A 10,711-nucleotide genomic window follows, 5' to 3' on the forward strand; every position below is an offset into this window, starting at 1 on the left:
CATATACAGCATTTTCTTCTTTATCAACAAAATGTTCTATTATGGTATATGAGCATTTAACTCACAATTCCTCTTCTCCCCCCCTAACCCCTCACATCATGTCAGTATATTTCAGTCTTTAGTTAAAAGAATATGCAGTGCTTTTTGCCATTATGACTACATAAATATTGTTCATGCTGAACCAGGTAGAATACTATAATATTTCTGATTTCTTAGACAATTTATTTTCCCCGTAGTTACTGAAGTCCTCATTTTGTTTGTTTTTCATTTAGTTTTCTTTGAACACCTGAGTTCTCTATAACTTTCCAATAGCTCTTTAAAATGCCTCTCAGTACAATTTACTTGGCCATCAAACATGTCAGATGAGCTTTAGTTCCAGGTATTTTTCCTGGAAACAGCTTTCAGGCTCTGATCTGAACAGGTTGCTCTCAAGGCCAGATAAACATGTTTTATTTCCTCCTGGAATGGTTGTTTACTTTCATCTTGGGAACTGCTTTTGCTTCTGCACTTTGTTTCTTCCCCTTCTCCCCCACTTCTCTGGTGTATAATTTTAGTTTAAATCCAGCTGTAAGTAAAACAAACAAACCCCCCCGAAAAACCAACTCCCCAAAAAGTTGCTTAAATATGGAAGTTTATTTGCTTTTATGTAAAAAGAATCTAGTGGTAGACAGTCTGGCCTGGTGATGTAGCTTTCCAAGTTATCAGATACTCAGGCTCCTTATTTTGCTCCTTGGCCATACTTCCTGTGTTGCCTCCTGGTCAGAGACAGTTGCTTAGTCTTAGCCATCATGTTTTCATTCCAACTACTATCAAGAAGGAAGGGTGATAAAAAGGTACATCTTCTCCCTTAAAAGCACTTTTCTTACATTTTCTGGGCCGAAACATAGTTCCTTGGCTATATCAACTTCAAGGGAGTTTGGGAAATAAATTCTTTTATCTGAGCTGCAATATTTCCATCTAATATTTGGAATTGTATTATTGAGTACAACGTGTATAATGGATGTTGGGAGGTAACTACTACAATCTGCCATAATCGGCCTCATTGGATGGGAGGGGGAGGAATCAGGAGTGGGCAGAGGGAGAAGTCACAGGGTGAGGTAGGCTGGGTGACATCCTCAGCACTGGAAGCTCAAGAGCTAGAGATGTCCCTTTGGGGTCATAATACCTGAATCTTTATATCCCTGCCTCTATCAATTATTAGATGAGGGTGCCTCTGAGAAGCATATGATTTTGGGTGAAGCAGCTCTTTTTAACTAAGGCAATCTCTGAAGAGACTAATAGCTCTGTTTGACAGCCCTACCTATCTACTTTTTTTTTACCTACCAGGGTAAAAAGTACTCCTCTGAAGAGAAATCTAGAGAGCTCAGTCCCATTGTTACCATCAACCACAAGAGACTAGTTTCTACAAAATATTTTTCAAAGTCTCCTTAGCTAAGGGCAGTATGGATAGGAATGCTTGAGTGCAAGTTGAAAACAGGATCATTGAGTGAATACAAATTACTACTACTGAGGTCTATCTCAGAGTATCACGAAGCTCTTTGATTATGGTAGAAAATGTAAAAGATCTTAGTCACTGTTTTGCAAATAAGTATATTTGAGAATCCATGCTTCCAATACCATTACTTAGAACCTATTTCCTGTTCTGAAAACTGGACGTTCCTCCCTGGGAATGAGGAGACAAATCTAATTCTAATTTTAGTGTCTCCCCTAACAATGTCCCATCCTAGGCAAATCCTTTCTTAATATGTTGCTCATGTGGTGCCCCTTTGACTCCTTTATACACCTGCATGTACACAGCCATGTACACAGTTTATATGAAGTGTCTTTGCCATGTGCTCTCATGAAACCTGCCCATATACACAAGCCCTTCACATAATCTGAAGATATTTCCAGGGGTCATCCTAATGTCATCATCACAGTAGCCTGGACATGTGGCCCTGGTTGCTACAGAAGAGATAAATAAATAAGCATAAGGATGAAGGACCCTTTTCTTTCAAAGTTCAAGCCTGCTCTGATGGATAGAGATGGTTTCACTAATGTTTTATGGCTGGAAAGGAAATTAAGGCCCTGAAAGGAAACTCATGAGGTAAGGAAAAGCCTGGACTGGTAACCCAAGTTCAAAATCTAGACATAGGTGTTGATAGCAAGGGCTGTTTTCAGTTCCACATTCTAGTGGTTGAACTGTCATTTTGGAACCCAGATCACAGGTACCACTGTGACCTGTTCAGAACTGGGCCAATTAAGGAATTACTGAAGCATGGGACTCTATGGGACCAGTGTTCAACTCCATCATTGTGGTAAAGACAGAAGCAATATAGGCAGAAACCTGGGTTCCACTGGCAAGCCAATCGGATTTTTCTGTTTTCTATGCCTAAGCAGAACAGACTCTTTTGTACGGATTAAGGCACAAGAGTTCTTAAATAATTTAGGAATGGAAATGGCCTCAAGAAGATTCTTAGCTTCCTGCTTATTTGACTATATGGAGACTGGATTAATTCATTTAAAAATAAAATAAAAGTGACTGTTTTAGACTGAATGTTTGTGGCCACCCCCCACAACATGTATATGTTGTAGCTTTAACTCCTGGTGTGACTGTATTAGGAGCATTTTAAAGGTAATTAAGGTTAAATGAGGTCATAAGTGTTGGGCCCTGATCTGATAGGGTTAGTGTTCTTAAAAGACACCAAAGGGTCTCTATTCCCACCCCAGTCTCTCTCTCTCTCTCTCTGTCTATCTCTCTGTATGTGTGTCTCTCTCTCCACCATGTGAGAACATAACAAGAATGTGGCTGTCTGCAAGTCAGGAAGGAGCTGTCAGGAAGGGAACTCTCATCAGGAAGCAGATTGGCCAGAATCTTGATCTTGGACTTCTAGCCTTCGTGATCGTGAAACAATAAATTTCTGTTACTTAAGCCACCCACTCAGTGATATTTGTTACAGCAGCCTGAGCCAACTAATACAGTGACCACTTTTGTACTCCAAGCTAATGAAATAGGTCATAATAGTCACATCAAAATAATGAAGAACTTTTTTCCTGGTTAGAGGTATAGGGTCAAGTTGAGAGGGAGCAAATGTATACAATATCACAAGCATAAAAATGGAAAGTTACTTCTAATGCTCTCAAACACTCACATGGAAGCCACACAGAAGTAAGAATTTAAAGAAAAATTCTGAGTCCTGGTGACCTTGTTACTCAGAGTCACTTGTATTCAGTTGGCCATCTGTTACCCCAGGCTAACTAATATGGCTTTTTTTTATTTTAAAGATTTTATTTATTTATTTGACAGAGAGAGTGGGAGAGCACAAGCAGGGGGAGCAGTAGAAGGAGAGGGAGAAGCAGGCTCCCTTCCAAGCAGCCGTGCTTGGAAGGGAGCCCAATGCAGGGCTTGATCCCAGGATCCTGGGATCATGACCCAAGCCAAAGGCAGATGCTTAACCAACTGAGCCACCCCAGCACCCCTTAATATGGCATTTTAAAAGACCAAGCAAAGAAGGGATTTTCTCTGTGGTCTGAATATTGCCAATACAAAGTCCTGGAGTGATTTTTAAGAATCTTCATCTCTCTGTGATGATGTTCATACATGATAACTTTTGTAAATGTCTTTTTTTCTTTATTCTTAAAGGAATAGAAAGTGGAATAAAAAAATCTATTAAAATCATTGATCTTTGGGCGCCTGGGTGGCTCAGTTGGTTAAGCGACTGCCTTCGGCTCAGGTCATGATCCTGGAGTCCCGGGATCGAGTCCCGCATCGGGCTCCCTGCTCAGCGGGGAGTCTGCTTCTCCCTCTGACCCTACCCCCTCTCATGTGCTCTCTCTCTCTCTCATTCTCGCTCTCTCAAATAAATAAATAAAATCTTTAAAAAAAATTAAAAAAAAATAAAATCAATGATCTTTAATTCAATTCTGGGATGATTAAGTAACTAAAGCACATTACCTATGACCATTTAATGTGATATAATACTTCTGCTGTGGGAAGTCATAAATAAAATTCTGTTACATTTCAATGTTTCTTTTTTTCTTTATAAACTAAGATGGACTCTGTCTTTATTTATTAGTTAAAAAGGACACTGATGGTGATGAGGTGGCTACATAAAGTGACATGGGAATAACCTTTCCAGGATCAATACAGTGATTCTGATGTCTGAGCAATATTACTAATTCTCTCTTACCTGAGTGACAGACTGAAAGCATAGAAACATCATGAAAAAATTTACTGAGCTTAAGACCCAAGCAATTTATTATTAATTTCCAGTTAGCATTGAAAGAAGGCAACTGTGACTCAAGCCTGAGTTCTTGGTCATCTGGAAATTTAAGCACTGGAATGTATCTTTTGAGGGAGATTTTGAAAATCAGGCTTTTTTAAGAAAAAGAAAAGCACCAAAGAAAAATTCATTTCTATGGATAAGTTGTAACCTGCTCAGTTCTCTCTCCCATGTCAGTCATGGATTTTTAAGTCAACCAGGTATGGGCTTGATCCCGGGTTCCACTATATGACTTTGAATATTCTTCTTTTTCTTTTTCTGTAAAGTATGATAGGATGATAGTGAGGATTATAGGAGAACATACATAGGATACATTTAGTATAGGACCTGGCACACAGCAGCCACTCAATATATCATAGCTACTGCTATTTTGAAGATCCTGCTGATGCTGCTAATGGTGATAAGTATGCTAAGGCAAGAGTAGAAAGAGCTTCCTTCCTATGTTTGTTATATTCACTCAACACTGATTCTGTAGATATTCATGAAGCATCTACCATGAGTCCGACTCTGGGTTAGACATATGGTATAAAGAAAAAAACAAAATAGATATGACTCCTGTGTTTATTTGCTTATATGCTGGTCATGAGGCAGATATTAAACTGAGAATCATAAATGTAAATTTGGAATTCAAATAAAGATAAACATTCTAAAGAAAAACTCACTATGGGCTATGGGAGAATACAAAAGGGGATGGGAGACGGAGGGGTGAAGAAGGGCCTCTTTGGGGAAGGATTGCTAAGACCTGGAGAAGTAGAATGTGATAATAGGCAAATAGTTTAATGAAGAGCACTCCAAGTAGAGGGATAGTCTGTGCAAAGGCCCTTGGGTGGGGAAAAAATACACGTACCTGAAGAACTGCAAGAAGACTAAGGGGGCTGAAAGTCAGTTGAATGGGAATGAAGGGAAGTGGTAGGACATGGAGAGGGAGAAGTAGACAGGGGCCAGACTGGAGTTGTCAGAGACGAGAGTTTTTCCTAAGTGCAATGAAAAGTCATTTTGAATACAAGAGTGACATAATCCAGTCTACATGTTTTAAAAAACCCTTTGACATCTCTGTAGCTAATGGAGTAGAAAGATGCAGGTGCAGAACAGGATGATGACTAGTTAAAAGCTGTGGTCTTATTCCAGGGAGGGTATAGTAGCAGCTTAAGGAAGTGTCATGGCAGTAGAGAAGGAGATGGATGAATATTTTATATGTGTATTGCCTGACATATTATCTTGTTATCATAATTATTGAGTAGATGGTATGCATATATATATATACATCTTCAGCTGCACCCCATCTTTACAATAATTATGATGACAGTAATAAAATAAGCAAAAAAAGCACTTGACAAAATACAGCATCCTCTCCTGATTAAAACTCTTCAGAGTATAGGGATAGAGGGAATATTCCTCAAGTTCATAAAATCCATCTATGAAAAACCCACAGCGAATATCATCCTCAATGGGGAAAAGCTGAGAGCCTTTCCCTTAAGATCAGGAACATGGCAAGGATGCCCACTCTCACCACTATTGTTCAACATAGTACTAGAAGTCCTAGCAACAACAATCAGACAACAAAAAGAAATAAAAGGTATTCAAATTGGCAAAGAAGAAGTCAAACTCTCTCTCTTCGCAGATGACATGATACTTTATGTGGAAAATCCAAAAGACTCCACCACCAAATTACTAGAACTCATACAATAATTCAGTAAAATGTGGCAGGATACAAAATCAATGCACAGAAATCGGTTGCTTTCTTATACACTAACAATGCAACTGCAGAAAGAGAAATTAGAGAAATGATTCCATTTACAATAGCACCAAAAACCATATGATACCTGGGAATAAACATAACCAAGAGGTAAAGGATCTATACTATAGGAACACTCATGAAAGAAACTGAAGAAGACACAAAAAGATGGAAAAGCATTCCATGCTCATGGATCGGAAGAATAAATATTGTTAAAATGTTAAAATGTCTATGCTACCCAGAGCAATCTATACCTTCAGTGCCATCCCAATCAAAACTCCAATGACATTTTTCAAAGTACTGGAACAAACAATCCTAAAATTTGTATGGAATCAGAAAAGACCCCGAATCACCAAGGAAATGTTGAAAAAGAAAAACAAAGCTGGGGGCAATCATGTTGCCTGATTTCAAGCTATATTACAAAGCAGTGATCACCAAGACAGCATGGTACTGGCACAAAAACAGACATATAGACCAATGGAACAGAATAGAGAGCCCAGATATGGACCCTCAACTCTATAGTCAAAGAATCTTTGACAAAGCAGGAAAAAATATGCAATGGAAAAAAGACAGTCTCTTCAATAAATGGTGCTGGGAAAATTGGACAGCTATATACAGAAGAATGAAACTCGACCATTCTGTAACACCATACACAAAGATAAACTCAAAATGGATGAAAGACCTCCATGTGAGACAGGAATCCATCAAAATCCTAGAGAACATAGGCAGTAACCTCTTTGACATCGGCCACAGCAACTTCTTTCAAGATTCATCTCCAAAGGCTAGTGAAACAAAACCAAAAATGAACATTTGGGACTTCATCAAGATAAAAAGCTTCTGCACAGCAAAGGAAACAGTCAACAAAACAAAGAGGCAACCCACAGAATGGGAGAAGATATATGCAAATATCAAACTCAACACCCAAAAAAATAAATAATCAAGTCCAAAAATGGCAGACATTTCTCCAAAGAAGACATACAAATGGTTTAACAAACACATGAAAAAATGTTCATCATCATTAGCCATCAGGGAAATTCAAAACAAAACCACATTTGATACCACCTTACACCAGTTAGAATGGCAAAAATGGACAAGGCAAGAAACAACAAATGTTGGAGAGGTTGTGGAGAAAGGGGAACCCTCTTACACTGTTGGTGGGAATGCAAGTTGCTACAGCCACTTTGGAAAACAGTGTGGAGGTGCCTCAAAAAATTAAAAATAGAGCTACCCTATGACCCAGCAATTGTACTACTGGGTATTTACCCCAAAGACACAGATGTAGTGAAAAGAAGGGCCACATGCACCCCAATGTTCATAACAGCAATGTCTGCAATAGCCAAACTGTGGAAAGAGCCGAGATGCCCTTCAACAGACGAATGGATAAAGAAGATGTGGTCCATATATACAATGGAATATTACTCAGCCATCAGAAAGGATGAATACCCAACTTTTACATCCACATGGATGGGACTGGAGGAGATTATGCTAAGTGAAATAAGTCAAGCAGAGAAAGTCAATTATATGGTTTCACTTATTTGTGGAACATAAGGAATAGCAGGGAGGACATTAGGAGAAGGAAGGGAAAATTGAAGCGGGGGCGGAAATCAGAGGGAGAGATGAACCGTGAGAGACTATGGACTCTGAGAAGCAAACAGGGCTTTAGACGGGAGGGGGTGGGGGGATGGGTTAGCCTGGTGATGGGTATTAGGGAGGGCACGTACTGCATGGAGCCCTGGGTGTTATAAAAAAACAAGCGTGGATCACTACATCAAAAACTAATGATGTATTGTATGGTGACTAACATAACATAATAAAATAAAATTTAAAAAATAATAATATGCCAGGCAATTTAAAAGTAGGGTTGCTGGGATCTTATCTTCTATCTGTCTTGATTCTAAAACTCATATCCTTAAGCGTTCCCCTATGGTGCACTTGCCACCTGATCTGGAGAATATGTGTAGATTCTATCCTTCTGCACTGGTATCAGAGATTTTCTTCAGCTTCTGAAGCCTCAGGTTCTGGAGTGACCTCAGGGACAGGGGCTCTGCCAGGAGCATCTGTCTGAGGCAGTTGCGGTCAGTTCTAAATCTGCTGCAATACCAGTATCATGGGTGGCTCTAGGCGCTCTCCTCCAGAGTGCTCTAGTGTTTCAGAAAAGTGGCCTTTATAGAAAGTGAGAGGAATTATTGAAGCTTTCCCCTTGTACATTGGGAAGAATGGAATGGTAATTGCTTTATATTGTGTGGTGCTGCAGATAATCAAGCAGAAGAATTGGAATAAGCGTTTTGAAAGGAATGTGGAAGATCACCAAGCCAGAAGTGTTTTAATAAGAGGAGCAGGGTACAAAACCTGAGCAGTAGCAGGTGGAAAATAAAGTATTCAGAGTAGATCACTAAGACGATATGCTTTGGTGGGGGAAGGGAAGAGGAGAATAGACTGATAAAATCTAAAGATCTTGACATAGTTGCAGAGAGGAAACGTGGAAGAGCATGTCAGGTGTTAGAGGAAAATGCAGCAATAATTAATACCATTATTGAAAGGTTACTGTATGCAATTAAATACATCACCTCATTTAATTCATTCCCACAGCTGCTCTTATTTAGCAAGGCTTAAAGATATCAAGAAAATTGCCTTGTATTACACAGCTAATACACGGCAGAGTCAGTATATTACAACTGTCTGCCTCCCGTTTTGAACTCAAATACTATATTCTTCTGACATGAAGGGGAGGACAGGGGCATGGATTTTGAATGAATCCTCTCTATAATTCTTGTCTCTAATCACAAAGGGAAAGGGAGCCCATAAAGAGAGTACAAAAGAAGAGAAGAAAATACATTACCTGTCTAGGCTTTAGAATGACCTCTCTTTAGAAGACAACCATTCTGAGAGATTAAAGTGAAGGCTGCAAAGCTTGACAAACAGCACAGGCAAATCCTAAAATGCTGTATCTCTAGTGACAGAATGAGGTTTCTTGGGAGTTACTGCAGATACCAGACAAACAGCGAACATTTTGAATCATGCATGGGAAATAATAAGAGGAAATTTCTGTTCTGACTGTCCCCTTCTTTAGTTTGACATATTGTGTGTGTGGTAGCGGGGGGTGCGGGGGGCGGATCTGCACTAGAATTTAGAAATGTTAAAATGTATGTGATGTCACCAGGCAGAATTTAACTGATTGCCATTTGGTCAAGGGAGCCTATTTCTAGTGAGAGAATATATTATCCAAGACAGAAGGGACTTCTAGATCAAAGGCCGATGCTGGTAGGGAGGAAGACAGTATGCTCCTGAGATCTGTGACTTAAAATAGTCACATAGCTAATTGCTGGTTACAATGATGGCTGCCATTTATCAAGCACTTCTTAAGCTAGGCATTGTTCTAAGAGCTTCCCATGCTTTAATATCATAGCATTGAATTCTCATAAAACCCTGTATATTAGATGCTATAATTATAATAATTCTCATTTTACAGATAAAACAAATATAAAGAAATGTTAACAAATTTGTCTAAGTCACACCCTTAGTACAGGTATCACAGGTGGGATCTGAGCCTAGGAGATGTGACTCTACAGCCCATATGGTTAACCACTGTATGGTACAGTCTCTCTTTATTTTAAGTTCCATGTTTGCTTTTCTATTTTTCTGAATTCTATTTGGGTTTTGGGTATATACATCTCATCACTTCCTTTAACATTCTAGAATTCCAAAAGTGACTATGCAGATTAGATCTTGAGACACTCTTCACTCTGCCTATATTAAAAATAATGAAAAATCATTCGTAAGCAGCACTGGAAATTAACTGACTGCAGAAAAAGTTCTTTACTATGAGGCACTCTACAAAAAGTCTTGTTCTCTTATATATGTAAAAAGAGAACCCTAGCTAGAAACTTGGGGATGGAAGTACTTATTACAGAACTTAATACACAAGAGCATAGTAAATATTGTTTGAAGAGAGGAGCTCTGAATTGACATACTTAAATAGTCTAATTCTATAGAAGTTTTTAACTTTTTTTTTCTTTTCAGGCCTAATTATCCCTCTCTGAATGGGTGTACTGGGGATTGGCTTAGTTGGAAGTGTGCGAGTGGATCAAGACTTAGAAGAGAGTGTCTTCCCTCCAGGCTGTCGCCAATGATGACATGAGATGAGACACTGTCAAAGGTTAAGAGCTAAGCCAGTGAAGGACGACCAAGTGGGCCACCAGACTAGAGACCAAAAACTAATATGGAAAGCTAGAGTCCAGTGTCACCATGATTAGCAAGAGGCAACAGTCAAGATTAAGAAAGAGTATCTGGACCAGGTGGTATTGTCATCAATGCTTTTATGAGGAGGATGCAATGATGGTTCAGGTTGAATGTCTCTGGCTTGATTTTGAAAATATGTGCAAGTAGAAGGAGAACATGGAGTGAAATGACAATACACTCTCCCTTAGTCAACTATAGACAGTTTTTCCTTCAAATATTCACTTCTCTCACTATAGATTTTCCTGCTTTCTTGTCTCCAATCATAGTCACTCTCAATAAAGTGATCTAAATCTTCCTCCTCTATATTTCAAACGGAAGAAATGAAATTTCTGTCTTTCTGCTCTTAGAGGCATCTAGCACCCTGCAGAGCCAAGGGGGAGACATGAGCTTTTCTAATTTCAGCCAGAAACATATTAGATCAAATGGGAGTCAAAAGAGAGTTGTTGCTCTATTGGTTAAGAGCAAAGGTTCTGGC

General features: G+C 39.1%; 1 protein-coding gene across 2 annotated transcripts in view; it reads right to left on the minus strand.

Annotated features, from left to right (window-relative positions):
* The window catches only part of TMEM74 (transmembrane protein 74), a 34,761-nt gene extending 25,803 nt beyond the window's left edge, over positions 1 to 8,958 (minus strand). The window contains exon 1 of one of the 2 annotated variants that reach the window (XM_073893106.1): positions 8,837 to 8,958. The gene's annotated coding sequence lies outside the window, so the exon portion shown is untranslated. The remainder of the gene's footprint in view (positions 1 to 8,836) is intronic. The other variant, XM_073893107.1, reaches the window with a different exon arrangement.
* Positions 8,959 to 10,711: the final 1,753 nt, after the last annotated feature.

This window comes from Callorhinus ursinus, unplaced genomic scaffold, assembly GCF_003265705.2.
Source record: "Callorhinus ursinus isolate GAN/ISIS: 27379988/994484 unplaced genomic scaffold, GSC_fseal_2.0 scaffold5, whole genome shotgun sequence".
Classification (NCBI taxonomy): domain Eukaryota; kingdom Metazoa; phylum Chordata; class Mammalia; order Carnivora; family Otariidae; genus Callorhinus; species Callorhinus ursinus.